This window comes from Argiope bruennichi, chromosome 5 (assembly GCF_947563725.1).
Source record: "Argiope bruennichi chromosome 5, qqArgBrue1.1, whole genome shotgun sequence".
NCBI classification, from domain to species: Eukaryota; Metazoa; Arthropoda; class Arachnida; order Araneae; family Araneidae; genus Argiope; species Argiope bruennichi.
This window is the reverse complement of record NC_079155.1, coordinates 34,729,338-34,745,588: the sequence shown is the minus strand read 5'-3', so window position 1 is coordinate 34,745,588 and position 16,251 is coordinate 34,729,338. Positions and strand designations below refer to the sequence as shown.

The window sequence follows — 16,251 nt, the reverse complement described above, 5'->3', positions numbered from 1 at the left end:
ACAATGATGTAAGGTAAGGGCACCATTAGAAAGCGTGGCTAATGTTTATATCTATACTTATAATAAAGCTCAATGTGTGTGTGTGTGTGTGTGTTGGCGCTCTACAGGCCAGGTCATTTGACATACAGCTATCAAATTTGGTACATGTATACCTTAGAGGTCGGGAATGTGCACCTGGGGTCCCTTTTTTTGAAATTTTAATTAGAATTTTAATTATTAATAAAGAACTAACTTTCCCGCCAAAAAAAAACTTCCATTTTCCCCACCGCCAACTTTTCCGCCAAAAAAATCTTCCATTTTCCCCACCGCCAAATGAGTAAGGCTTCAGTATTTTTTTTCTCCCAACAGTAATGAGGCTAGGGTTAACGTTTTTCGGCGGATTATTTCAAACGATTCTGTTTGTTTTCTTGATGTTTTATGCATTTAAAATTAAACATTGTTAATTAATCCATGTTTCAGATTCATTCTGAAGTACTTTTGAATTAAAATAACACAGAATAAAGGAAATTAAAAATGTATAATCTGCATAGCGTTAAACCAACTGGCATAGAAAACTTCACGCATTTGCGGTACCGGAGCTGGCGAAGAAAATTCACGCATGCGCATTCTGATTGTTGCCATGACAACCGTTATCAACGGACGATTTAAATTATTTTTAGGTTAGTTGCATGCTTTTGTAAGTAAATTGTATTTATGTTAGTTATATATTTTTTGTATATGCTTATAGTTTTAAGTACATCGTTTTTAAGTAGTTTTTTTTAACCTGTTTTCAATGATTTAAATTATTTTTAGGTTAATTGCATGCTTTTGTAATTAAATTGTATTTATGTTAGTTATATATTTTTTTGTATATGCTTATAGTTTTAAGTACATCGTTTTTTAAATAGTTTTTTTAAACCTGTTTTCGTCCGATTATTTTAAACGATTCATTTTATTTTCTTAGTGTTTGATGGATTTAAAATTAAACATTGTTAATGAATCGATCTGTTCATGATGAATCTGAGAAAATTTTGTTGACAAATTCTTGAGATACTGCATAAATTAAGAAAGATATTCTTTAGTGCCCATAAAATTTAAACGCTCAGTGACTCTATTATCAGTAATCATATTATTAAAAAAAATGCTTTGTTTCAGTAAAAAATATTATTATATTAATTGCAGATTAATCCTACACACTTTAATTTAAAGCATAGATTCTACGAGGGGTAACAGAAAATGAGAGAGATACATATCACGTTATGACTGAAGTCCTTTATAATATTATGAGTGAATTATACGACTATCAAAATTTTAAGTTTTAAAATATTTTGCTGAAGAATCTATTAAAGTTGGAATTGCGTAAAATATTTAATGGTACGACCGGAGTTTAACCCCCTGCTTGGCGGAATTTTTAAAAATCGCCAACAACGGCCTATCGAAATGTTCAAAAGCAAAGGAGCAGATGTTCAATTATAGTGCATAATAAAGATTGCCAGCTTCTGCGCGTTATCGCAACTTGGAGAAGAAGGGGGTTAAACTCCGGTTCAACCTATTTAATTATTAAAATTTAAACGAACATTAAGATTGGCGAACCGGCTGGTCGCCAAAGGCGGCTAGTATAATAATAAAAACCAATATATATTTTTTTAAAACTAAAAAGGTTAAGTTTTGGAAGGCAATTCACCCAAATCAAGGTAAGGCTTTAAAAAATATGTAAGACTTAGTAAAGAAACTCGTGGACTTTCCCAAGAATGTGTAAAATAGACACAGGACTGTTCCAAATTGAGCAAAATAGTGTTGGTTCCCCCATCAACAAATGTCACGGGGGGGGGGTGAATCGAACGTGACCAGTCCTCAACCTAGTTAAAATGGTGTCCAGTTTTCTGCTGGGTTAAGCCAGACGTCTATTGTAGGTTTAATTGTATGAAGCTTATTATGAATTCCGTGGCTGAAGATAAATTATTTAGGGAACAATATAGCTAAATTCCTTGTTTCTTGTAGCTTGAAGAAAATAATAATTAAAAATTGGTGGTTTAAAGCTTTCACAGTTGTATTTCAAATTTTTTATTATTAATGCAATGTTGACCACTGTTTTAGAATTATTCAAATCAGCACAGTAGGCTATTAGATTTTCAAAAATCCACCTCATATTTATCTCTTCCATTCTCACGCGGTGGCAACCAAAAATTCAACGCTGGTGGGAATGCTACTCAAATTATGCAGGACGTATCTCGAAGGTGGTTTCGTTGATAGCGTCTCCATCATAACTCTCCCTTGCGCCCGCGGTCGACTGTCCCAGCTCATGTATTAAAACCCCATAAAAACCCCAAACCCCTACTGTATGTCATACGCGGACCCCACCCGTGTATCGCACTATCTGCGGCCTGCATCTCTACCCCCGCGCCCCTCCGGCTTAATAAGCCTTCTCTGAAATTCAGGAATTCGGACGCAACAAAAAACAAAGGCACCAGCCGTCTTTCATTAATCGCTGCTCTATGATGCGATGATTATAAGTCACGGTTATATATGAACTAAAGTAATGGCCCCCTCTAATGACATATGGCCGCGAGCTGTGGATGTCGCTGTCCAGTGGAGACAGCGCAGGGGGGAACGTCCAAAATTGCACTTGGTACATGCGTACCTGCATGGAGTATTGGTTAGTCACACCAGCCTGCTGAACATTTATTTGCGATTTTTCTGTGTTTGTGACGTTTGCTAAAGGAAAGTGTTATAATTTTACACTGCACCTTACCCTTCTATTAAATCCTTTTGTTTTCGAATTATGTTTAAATATATATTTTTGATCACGATAATGTAAACACAACAAAAAACTAGATGTGTGAAATTTATCAACATATTGAAGATCTCCAGAGGAACAAATTCGGAGAGAAGAGGCAATTTTTCAAATTATAAATATTGTTTTTCTAGTATAGTGTCGAGTTAAACAGGAATAATCATAATTTATAACATGGGAAATCAAGAGAACAAAATGTCACTTTGTTTTTTATTCGAGAAACAGCGGAAAGTGTTATATAAATTTGGAGATATAGATGACGACTCACTAGGTTTGATGTACATCACCCGAAAATCAGAGTAATCAGATTCTTTTTCAACAATCCTTATATAGTTCAAGCGATCATCTAACAAATGAATAAATTAAATAAATTTATTAGAAATAAAATAATAGGTTAAAATTAATATCGGAATAAAATAAAAATTTATATAAGCTTTTATACGCATTTCTAATTTTTAACTTCTTTCTAATCTTAAAGAAACAATTTATATATAAAAAAAATTAATGGTTTTCTTTATTACTTTTTTAATTTTAATTTCTTCCTTTGCATATATAATGAATTACTTTTTTCATGGAAAAAAATTAATATGCTTAGAGATGTTTTACATATATAACCAATATGAGAGATAATTTTATATTTAAATTTGTATCATTTTGGAATTTGTAATGAAAACTTTCATATCTCTATGTAAACTTTAAACAAATCCGTGCAATAAAATCCTGTCTAATGCGATATTATTGATAGAAACCGTATTTAAATTAGTTTATGTTTCAATTGCCAGGGCCGGTAACATCTTTTTTTCTCACATGATGTTTATCAGAATTACGAAGAATTTATAAACACTTTTTTGCAAAATTAGATTTATATGAAGAAAAAAAAAATACTCAATTTGTATATTACTTTCATTACAGAACAAAGGCATTTTAGTATACAGTTTTCGACATGCAAGCATGTGCAGACCGTTTCTGTCTAAGGCCCAATCGTCGGTCAGGATTGTTCCGGTAGATTTTAACAATTCTAAAATTTTTTTAACACTGAAATCTTTTTTTAGATCTAAAGTATGGGAACAGATGCTAGAAAGAGAATCTCAATTTATATAAAAGGATATTATATTATAATATAGTTGATTAAAATCAATATATGATAAAATAATTCGCAAAATTGTTGCAATTAATTAAAAGAAGGTTAATTTTGCCTGAAAAAGAAAGGTAATTACATCCAGATGTTCAAAACTACTAAGCGAAGATAATAATTTAAAAAAATAATTATCTTTTAAGTTTTTTTTTTTGAAGCATTCAGTTGTTTTTACTTTAATTGATGGCCTACTTGATCTTTCATTTGCTTGTTTTAATTTTTGTATAACTGTACAAGCAGAAATTAATATTTTAAATAAATTTCTAACTGTCGGAATCTAAAAATGTTGAGAAGCCATTGTTTATATTATTTTAGGCGGACGATTAGTATTATCACAGCACCTAGCCAAGTTAAAAGCAGAAAGATAATTGACTGCAATAAATGAATGTCAGCATTCAGTGGTTTAATAAACTGTATCATTAATATTATTTACCTAGTTATTTCTTTATCCACGAATTCACAAAGTTATTCAAAAGAAGGAGCAGATTTAAAACATTTATTTCTAATAAATGACAACAGATTGAGGTATGATATATCATTGAATAAAAGAAAGCTCAATGATATGAGTAAAAAAGTTGATACACCAATGAATAAAAGAAAGCTCAGAGAAGTGAGGAAAAGAAAGCTTACACATCATTGAATAAAAGAAAGCTCGGAGATTTGAATAAAAGAAAGCTCGGAGATATGAATAAAAGAAAGCTGATACTTCATTGAATAATTAGAAGCTCGGTGATATGAATAAAAGAACGTTGATAAGTCGATGAATAAAAGAAAGCTCAGAGATATGAGTAAAAGAAAGTTGATATTTCATTGAATAAAAGACAATTCAAAGATATGAGTAAAAGAAAGCTTGCTTATATATCACTGAATAAAAGAAAGCTCAGTTTTATTTTTTGCATTCGACGTGAGTTAACTTTGTTGTGTGAGAAACGGCGAATCATAAGTTCATTTCTTTCAACACATAAAGTAACTGATCCCTGATTATTGAACTCACTGCTGTAAAAATATAGTCTTGCAAATGCTGCACAGTAACAAGTAAGAGTTTTAAGCATACTCCATACCATTAGCATCAAAATTCTAAACACTTTATTTTTTTTGCTTATGGATTCCTTCGAAATCACTTGGATATGTCAGCATTTTCATCTGACGTGTAAGGGATGATAGGGCTTTCCCCTTCGCACAGGCAACCATCAACAAATTCCTGGTAGCAATTGCAAATTTGTTTAGGAAATGGCGGATTTTCTTGACCTTACAACGAAATGTATGCTGTACTGAAACCATGGATTCATTCTTTTTATACTGTAGCTCGCAAAGCGAATTTCCCTCAGAGTCGCTATTTCTTCGTAAAAGAATAACGGTACTGCTATTCCTGGCACGCATATTCGAATACATAAATTTGTGTACTACTATCAATTTTCAAGAAACTTTACCTTTGAAATCATATTTCTTTCTTTTCTTTTAATGTTTCCTTGTTTTCTTCTAAAGTTCGATGTTTTATTTATCTGAATAAAATAAGACATCGAACTTTCCACTTTCTAGTAGTGTAACGTATTTCTATCGATTGTCATTCATTCAAAATAAATATTTAAATCTATTTCTTCTTTTTGAATAAATCTTTATATGCAATATATCACCTCTATTTTATTTAATTAATTCATTTATAATTTTTTTATTGTTTATTTTCTTTAAATAAACAGCAATTCTGGTTAAAATGATAAAAATCCATTTTGTATTCTGATTAAAACATGACACACTCATTTCAATTGTAGTTTCTCAACATAATTTAAAAAAAATTAATTTGAATTTCAAATAAAGAGACCTAATGGTTTGTGTAATGTTTATCTTTACGAATGGCTCATATTAATTGTCAGTCAAAGTGCGTACGAATGTCGTTTCTAATGCAGTGGAGAATTCTTCATAAATACGAATGACCGTGGCCTATTGTTGCTCAACTTTTTTCTTCAACTTGACAAAATATTTGGCATCTAAAAAAAAAAAAAAATGAAAGTGAAGAACTATAAAAATAATAAAGAGAGAAATTTGAAAGAAGCATGATTTCAAAGTTTAGTTTAGTTTAGTTATATTAACGTCCCGTTTGAAGCAACACTAGGGCTATTTTGGGACTGACCTCGTAATTTTGAACCACGGTCAGATGACGAGGACGACACCTGAGCTGGCACCCCCCTCACCATGATTTCAAAGGTAACGTTTCTTGAAAATTGACAGTAGTAAACAAGCTGTTCATTTTCTTAAACAGACAGCTGTTTTAATTGATTATGACGTATAACATTGCATAAACAACATAAGACAAACAAAATTGAATAAGAAATTTTGAAATTTGGTTTTAAAAACAAGCGAAGTTTTAATCTCCCATGAACATTTTCAACCAGAGAAAAATGTTCATTGGAGATTTCAATTATTGTTTCATGTTTGATTATTTGAAATTCCGTAGAATTTAGATATGTTTTGTCTTTTATGAAATCTCGTTTCTCAAACTAATTTTTAAACTTATGGAGATATTATACATTTCAGTTTTAAATTGTAACTTTTGAATAGTCGTGTAATATGTAAATCACTTTACAAGAAAGCTTCCAAAGTTTAAAACATGTGTCCCGACTTCCAGAAGGTCGAACGGACAAACTACGGAATCGCAACAAAACACCGACAGCATTTGTATCTTCAACATTTTGCATTATTAGTAACAAAAAGAATTTTAAAAACATGCTGAAATTGAAAGATTTTTTTTAAATCATATATATTAAAATAAATTTTTTGATTTTTTTTTTTTTTTTTTTTCAATTCGTTACATTATTTTTCTGTTTAGTTTCATGTTTATAAGCTTAGGTCATGATGTATATAGATGGGGTTACGGAATATTTTTGCAGTTAAAAAGGAAATTACTATTTGAAAAACTTTAAGAAATCGAGAATTAAGAAATGATTTTTAATTAAAAAATCTGTTTTTAAAAGCATGTTGCTACACGAAATCTTTATGAAAATTGGTGCTTTGATGATTGTATGCCAATTACAGTGTTTATGAAAACTTAAGAAGCAAATACAGCTGGTGTAGATTGATGAGAATTCACGTCATTGCTCATCGAATGGATTTTTAAAGATCTATTCAGAAATATATGCAAGTTAATGGATTATGGGTCAATTACTTTATGTACAACCTTTAAAATGCTTGAAAAAAAAAAAAAAAAAAAGAGAGAGGTTTGAGAATCAGAAATAAGAAAGCTCTTCAACCATCTACCGTAGCCTCTGTAGCGCAGTGGATAGCGCGTTGGACTTCTAATCCAAAGGTCCCGGGTTCGAATCCCGGCAGGGGTGAATGGACATGTTGCTGTTACTCTTTTTATAAAGGGTGCTCTTAAAACTGATATATGGTGTAAGTTTCCATCTCCCAGAGACGCAAGTTCGATGCCAAAAAAATATCCTAATGACGAAAAAAAAAAAAAAAAAAAAAAAAAAAAAAATTTGTCTACAATCAGATTGAGCTAATCTCTCTGGCACTTTCGATTCCTTGATTTCTCGATATCGGTGATACCAAATGCGGATATCGAAGATTTTTCTAAAGATATCAGAAGACTTCAGTTTTAAATTTATATTTGTTGATGTCGTGTTAATATTCAATCTCAGTAGATATAAGAAGTTTACTTTAAATTTTTTTTTCAGAAAGATTAAAAAATTGTGCTTATTCATCGAGGCTACCTTATTATCTGATGACTCTCTCGTGCTCTAAATATCATTAAAATGGCTAATGAATAAAATAATAGTTTAAATAAATGTAGTTTGTACTGCTTTTATTTAAATAGTTGAACGTTTCGCTTTCTTCTTATAATGAGGGTGTTCGATTTATAAATGAGGTTTCGATTTATAAATGGAAAAAATACTGTATAATTTACAAGTTGCAGTATAATCTTTTTTTTTTTTTTCTTTTCTTTTTCACACTTTTAGTCAGAACTTTTACACTTTTACCCTTTTAGTGTACTTACTATACTCTTCATAAATATAAAAAAGCACTCGCCAGAATATTCCTTGTCAGATTATGCATTAATTCAGGATGATTTAAAAATGAAAAATTAACGAATATAATTAAAGGAAATCTGATAATTAATCAATCATATTAACTAAGAAAAAATATTATTTTTGAAAATAATGCATAAACAGTTTATTATTTGATAATATTTGTATTTCATATAATTCATTACATGGGAAAATTTATTGTAAAAATTCCAGTTTAAAAGTTAAAAAAAGTTCCGTTTTTCACTTTCCCCACCATCAGTATGCAAATATATGCAAGAATGCAATAACCATTTTTCTTTAAGGTCAAGTTTATGGCTTGATTCTCTCTAATCTGGGTGACCGATTTATTTTTGAATTAAGAGAATACTAATTATGAGGATGCACAAAATATTTTGTAAAATAACAAAATTAGGCATAATCACGCAATAAAGAATCAACAGTAAAATAGTAATTTAGAATATAGCTGTCTTCGCATAGTAATACAGGAAGTAGAAAAAATCTACCTCTGCATTTTCTAAAAATAAGTTAGTGCGTTATAAGTAATCTGATGAGCTGTAGATAGAAGCTATCTCAATTTCTAGATAAATACCTTAACAAATTATGCATATTCAGGTTTAGTTCGTTATTGAATTAGAAATCCATAACATAGTAGTTAGTATATTATCGTATAATCCTAATCGTATATTTCTTATCGTATAATCACATCCAAATGAAAGAAGAAAAAAATTTATTTTATCAAAGTATATATATATATATATATATATACTTTGATTTTTGTACTGCCTTTTAATGTTCAGTGATAATTTAAGGACCTTCAGCTCCATAATAGAAGAAAGAAATAACATTTACATGAGTTTTTCTTTATTCTATTTAGAGCAATTATTCGATATTGTTGTTATGGATATTTCAACTTTCAATGGAGTATATTTATGCGATGCTTGACAAATGTGTTATAAATTAATATGGATATTCTTTAAGCATTTTCCAGGAAATAAAAAAGATTCTGCAACAGCACGGCTTTAGACGAAGTGCAGTTAGGTGCGAGATTACTCGTGCTGGAATAGTTGCCATGTGATTTTAAAGTCACTCGAAATGACTCGGATAAAAATTAATTCCAATTTTAATTTTACGTCCTATTTTGATATTTGTATAATATAGCAATTAATTTTGCATTTTTATTCAGAACGATTTTTGTAAGAAAAAACTGTTAACACTTAAAAAAGCATAATAAAAATTAAATAATATAATTATAATGAAATTATCATAATAAACAATACGAATTAATTATTTTAAAATACAATGATTAATTAATCATATTTGTACTTGTATACGTCCATTGCAATCTTAGAATCCCTCAGCTAACTCTATTTATTGTTAATAATGGTAATGCATGTTTCAATTTTTGTGAGTATGGCTCGGCGAAATTCCTCTTTAAATTGGAATTTTACCTCAAAACAAAGGTATGTTTTCACTCTTTCCTTTTTTCGAGATATAGAAAGAGAAGATTGCGATCTCTTTACTATGTTTATGGGGTTACTTATTATTTCTTTCTCTCAATAACAACAAATTTGTTTATCTCCCATATTTTGGCAAAAACAGTACAAAAGAGTATTACTCTCTACGGGAGGATTGTGCAATTGTTGTAAATATTGTGTAAAATATCTATTAGTACAGCATTTCGAGTGTCCTGAAAAAAAAAAAAAAGGAAACCTTTTTAATTATTTACATTAAATTCTGTCCCTGAAAGAACGTTAGATACATATAACTACATTCTGCCTGAAAAAGAAGGAAGCTAAACTTTAAAAATATTATTGTGTGAAAATTTAACTTTTTATGAATTACCCCAGTAACGAGGTGGATCTAAGTTCTTCAACGAGCATTCTTCAACTCATGGACAGTCCCTGTCCGTGAAACTTCCCAACCCGACCCCACGGCACATCACCTACTCCGCCTTCATCTTCCCCCCCTCCCTGCACCCGTCGCGGTCGAACCACCGGGGGGGGGTGAGGAAGAAAAGAGGGATAGCAGACGAGAGCAATTCTCTATAATTAATATTTTGTTCGCATCGGACGATACCTGTGAGTCGCTAATCACTGCCTTTAAGCAATACCTGACGCGACTTCCTAATGCCCGCCATCCACGACTGCATAAGATTAAACACACATAAGTGGTTCGTAAAGAAGGGGGTTGTGAAGTTCTCGGGAAGGCGGGTCATCCTCCGAGTCACTTGTTGTCTCTGTCTTGTTTATTGAGAACCTGTAAGAGTGATAATGAGAGGCAAAAATTGGAAAAATGTTCTTTAATGATATTATTGCAGTTATCGGTCGCGCATCGGTACATTTTCAACTTCTTGAGAGAGGGGAGAGAAGCCAAAGGAAATATTTGTCCAAGATAATACAGAAACTTATTTTGATTCAGTGATGAATGGAAAATGCAAGAAGCAATTAATGAGTTTTTGTTTTTTAGAGTGCATGATAAAAAAAAAATCCAATGAAATAAATATTATTATAAATTATTAATTCAAATAAATAGCATAAATGCTACTTTACATTAAAAACATTGCAAAAGCGCATATAATATCGAAGTATTATTTTGTTATTTAGAGAGTTTTTATTTATTTGTTTTGCTTTATTTTATAAGTTTGATTTCTATTTTATAAAAGAAAAATTATAATTTATAATTTATTTTATTTGGAAAGCTGTACAGAAATACATTCAGATTGAATGATTTATTTAGTTCTTTTCTGATCTAAATTGAAACAAACAAAAACAATTAAATAAAGAGATTCGGGTTGTAAAATAGGGCTTCATTAGAATTTGGGTTACTATTACTTTCAGGTGTGGAAATCACAGAATATCGCGTATTGTTTTAAATCCACCGAATAAAAAAAATTTTTTTCGAAGCAAATTTGGTAATGAAATAATCCATTCTAAAATTTGCTATCTAATTTTATTATTTTTATCAGTAACGCAAACAAATAAATAGATAAAAAAATTGATTAGAAAATTTTTTCCACTAAACACTGATAAAAGGGAATTAAAAATTTTGTATTAAAAATATACTTCACTCATTTGCAATTGAAGTATACATTGTGAAATGAATGAATTCAAAAGAGTAGTGAGGTTCTGTCATTCAAACGTAACCCAAAATCCTACTTACTTAGAAAGTAAACAACGTAATCAAGAGATTTACATTTCACTCCAAAGTGTAACAGAAATCAAATACAATACCTACGATACACTTTCGCGTTTAAACAAATAATACTATCTCTAAAAGACTAGGCAACCGACATCAGGAGACCACCTACACACAGCAAACAGTGCTAAAACCTGAAACAACGACTTTTTCTTCTTTTCTCCAAATGGTGCTGTAGGCGTGCCCCATCAGCTATCGACGACCGCTTGCAGGTGGTGTGGACACCTGTCTCAGAAGTGGTCTTCTCCGTATCCAACTCACGATTTCTGAGCTTGTCCAAGCTGTCAATCGAGCTGCCTTGTGAGCATCCCGTGGGATTTATCAAAATATTTGCTCGCCCACAACACGACCTTCTGTTTGAATACATGGCCCCAAGTGAAGAGGGCCTCTTACAGTTCGAAAGTGTGTTGCTGTATTTGGTGATGGATGGATTACATGCGGATTGGAATGGCAGTGTGGCCTCTGAGGGGGGTTTGACAAAAAACTATAAACAAAAAAATGTTGTTATGGTGCGACATGCACTTAATGTTATCTTGCTTGTATTAGAGTCAGTATCTTGAATAGGGTGGTTACATTACTTTTTGTTTCTCTCACCTATTTGTCAGAAAAATTTCATGACCATATAAAAAGGAAATAAGAAAGAGAGGTGATAAATTATATGATTAGATATAAACTCCATTCAAAATAGTTATTTAACAAACTTACTTTGATGTTCGGGGTTTCTTGACTTTACTATGGGATTACATTACCTGTCTTGGGGATATAGTCAAAATTTAAGAAATGCTGGCTTATAGAATAATGCATCTTAAATTTCTTTCACCCTTGAAGCTTTTCCTCGTAGAGGTGGGAAAAAAATTAAAAATTCTTTCCACATTTCTAAGAATCCTAATAAAATAGTTAATGACTAATAAAACAATATTCAATAAATAAAATTATTTGGAAAAATTTACCAAATATTTCAAATACAGATGATTTTAAAATTTAATTTTGAATAATCTGGCACTTTAACAATAAATTCTCACATGACTTTGTTGAACGAAAATTTAGGGAGATAGTGAAGACTTAGGTGTAGCCCTCGTTATCTGACCTGAGTTCACAGTCACGAATAATATTACAATCCCTAAATATTTCTCATATTGTTTTGAAGCGGAACATAAATATAAATTATTAATTACCCTTTTATTATGCAGGGAATCTTCACTAATTGAGAACCGTAAAGACCGTAGTTTAAGAACTTTTTTTTGGATGAATCAATAGTTTTGTTTCATATTTAAATAGCTTTTCATTTCTGAATCACCTCTTTAGATATATCATAATGTACTAATGATTCTCTTGAAGGGACCAACAGTTTGAAAAGGAGAACTGGTTTGGAATTTGAAAGATTTGGAATGCACATATATCGAAATAAACATATAATAGAATGCACTTTTTTTGTTGTAAGAAAGAAAAAAAAATCATTATTTAAACCACTTATGAGGAGAGTATCCTATAAAAGATTGGTTAAAAAATATTATTACTTTATTAATATGGCTGCTATGAGTTGCTCTTCAAGAGAAACACAAAAATGGATTAGTTTCTCCAGAAAATCCTCAAGGAAAGCAGTCTAGTCTCAATATACTGAGCAAGAAGTATATTTGAGCTAACTATTTAAGTATTCTTTCCAATATTTGAACTTCCAACGGGAAACACCTTAAAAAAGAGGATGAGAAGCTTCCTGTATGGTGGATGATTTTCGCTACGGTAAATATACAATAAAGGTAGGGGTTGGCTATCTCCCATCGTTGACAGGATGTTCTTTCCATGGGAATTGTTGTGCCGTGGCCGGCGATAACTCTTATGACTCAACCACAGTTTCCACTAGTGTTGCTGTTGCGGCGGTCCGATCATTCAGTTTTTTCCATGTGCCTTAGAACGGGGCGGAGTAATCTATTTACGATGCTCTTTATTTACATTAGATGTATAAAAATATATTACATTTCTCTAGCTTGAAAATTGTTCTCCTATTTTAGTACACTGAACTTTTTTATTGAATCAGAAAATTTTTAAATGATATTACATCTATCACTCTCGAGCCTTCGCCAGTGTTCTAGTTATTTTCTTCTAACATTTTTACTTGTTCTTTTGTTAAGTAGTATTTTTTAAATTTGAATTTCAATTCAACTTGTTACTGGAATTTCCGATATCTTTTTTAAATGCTGTCTTTTAAAACTGTTGTAATTTTTTTAATTGTTTGACCTCACATTTTAGTACTTTTAAAATTTTAATACATCATATCGTATGCCTTTTTTTTTTAATTGTTTTTCTAACTTGAGTTTACTGAATAGATTTTTATTCCAGTTGATAAATTTGTCTATAAGTTCAAAAGCGGTAAATTTGTTGGATGGCGGTAAAAAAAGAGACTACTTTTTCTTACCGATGACAAAGATCGGTTTATTTTTGAAACAAAATCAAACAATTCTCCAATATATCCTCTTAATAATTAGTGATCATATATACCAACTCAACCCCCCCCCCCAAAAAAAAAAAATTGCTTACAAATTAGAATTCACAACGTTTTTCTCTAACATTCAATAACTTCTTAATGTAATTTTTCAAAGAACAGTTAGAAATGAAATGGAGGGCTTAAGAAAGCCAGTGAACTTTGTCCTCCCCCCCCCCCAAAAAAAAATGTAAAGGAAGGATAATTTGTTACTTCCTAATCGAGTTGAAGATTATGGAAAAAAATCGTGACGGTGTGATTGAAATGTGTAAATTCTGTCATGCACTTTATTAGAAAAGTGATATGAACTCCAGTAAAAAAATGTACAAAATATTGTTATGATGGTAAAGTGCATTTTCCAGTCTTGACAGAAATTCTTTAAGCTAATAATTTGTTACAAACAATTCTCAGTTTAAATTGCCCATTCAATGATTCTAAATAAATTTCAGAGTCATGCTTTTAATAAAATTTTTCTAGATTTATCGAAACGAAATTTAAACCATCGGCAGTTGCATAAGGGTCTTTCATGAGTAAGATCCTTTGATTCTATGGCTGTTACGTTTTCGTATACATTAGTGTTTGATTCTTTTGCAGCTGTGTCTAAAATATGCATTAGAGTAGACAGAGAAGTTATTAAATACTTTTACTTATGTCATTATCTTATCATAATTGATAATGGCATATATTTGTTGCCAATGTGTTTATGCTTTTCGAATTTCAAAGGGTATCCAATAACTATTGTGTACATGAAGAAGTTTTATATATACATAATCCCTATATCAGTACTTATATTTGTATTGTTGTGAATATTGCATGTTGTCTTATAATATATATTTTTTTAATTCCAAAAATCATTACTAAACGCTACAAAGGTGCCCTACGTGGAATCAGCTAGTTGATGAATAAAGATCCTAATTCCTTTAAATTTCCTGTGAAGGTGGGAAAGTAAGTCTGAAATAATGATAATTAAATGAAAATTCAATTTAAAGGGGTTCTTTAGCATAAAATAATAAAAAAACTTTCCAATAGATCATTTTTAAAGAAGAATAAATGGAAATTTTTATTGCAATTAATTATTTGGAGAGTTCCACAGTTTAATTAGCTGAAGTTTACCCTGAAGTAAAATATAATCCAGGTAAATGCATATTATTCTCTAATGCCCACTTTTTTTTTATCCTCCTTTCAAAAAAAAAAAAATGTAAGAATGAAAGATAATTTTACGCAACCACATTATGAAACAGAATTATCTGCTCCTCTTCCATTATAAGAAGACAAATACTACTTAAAAATGAAGTTATATTCTGAAGACAGTGTTCAAGAACAAAAAGATGGCTTTCCAGAAAAAAAAAAAAAGTTAAAACAACAACAACTTCATATCTTTGTCATCAAACAATGTAGTCACTGTTTCTCGATATCTGTTTCATGTATTCTCTTCGAAATCATCTAATCGGATCCTAAGTAATTTATGGAAACCCTTTACATCTCGTCTGCGCACACTGATTGCGAATTACCATCCAATGTTTCAAATCCAGATCCCCTAAGGTGTCATCACGGTAACAAAGGCTCTAAATCTTTCCAGCGGGATACAATGGACCCGGCTACCGGTCTGTGCCCAGCCCCGGGGATTGCGTGACAGAAGCCCGGCTAGATGAAGATCAGATTGGCATTAGAGTCATCTTCAAAGGCAGTTGTTGACCTTTCGCGGTGGGCTCCAGGGTAGTCTCCACCCTGATATCCCTACCATAGGAAAGCCTTCTTTTTTTTTCATCGTTTTCACTTTCGAGGGCGTGAGAATCTGCAGCGCTGATAGCAACTTTTCGGGAATACGAAACTGGTCAGCAACAATAGAGACAGTGTAAGAGGGAGGTGGATTACAGAAGCTAAATACTACATTTTTTTCCCACCTGAAGAGATGGAGTTGGGAGATTTCGCAAAACCCTGTTCTTAGAAGTCGTTTAGTGTGTTGACTATTTTTTTTTTAATTTTATTTATTTATTTGTCCAAACCACCGTTATTAGCTTTCGAAGTTGGTTGATAGAAAGTATGGAAGAAATGTAATAATTGACTTTTTCTCAGCTATTATTTCTACAAGTAATTCTATTTCTGAGATTAACATAATAAAAATTAATTGATACAATCAACCTATTCATAAAAGTCTCTATGAGGAGTGAAAATCATGATCCCCTTTTTACAATCACAGTATTCAAAATTAAAATTTCATAATATTACATTATTGTATGAAATCTTTCCGGAATGCGATCATTTTTGATGAAACTAGACTAAGACGAACAACAAAGAACACAAACAAAAATTTATTTACCAACAACTGAAATGGAAGGAAGAGGAGGGAACTCATCGACTAACAGACTTGAAAAAAAAAGGGAGGGGGGATTTTAAAGAATTTTAACAAGAATTAACAAGAGAAGGATCAACAAGAATTTTAAATGCATTTTTGCAATTAACTATGGTCATTCTTTTTCTTACGAACGATTCATGTACTAAAACGTTTTTTAAAACTTTTTGCAAGCTGGATAGTTTAGATGACGCATCGAGAAGCCATTATTGTTTCATTCCCTCAGTAGATCCATTTATTGTGAAGAATTAATTAACCTATATTATGCCTCACTCCTCTAATATTCTCTTC

At 31.1% G+C, this 16,251-nt stretch overlaps 1 non-coding gene across 1 annotated transcript; it reads left to right on the top strand.

Annotated features, from left to right (window-relative positions):
- The first annotated feature begins 7,164 nt into the window (after positions 1–7,164).
- Trnar-ucu (transfer RNA arginine (anticodon UCU)) lies at positions 7,165–7,237 on the top strand. The gene has a single exon. It is a non-coding gene; the product is annotated as a tRNA-Arg (tRNA).
- Positions 7,238–16,251: the final 9,014 nt, after the last annotated feature.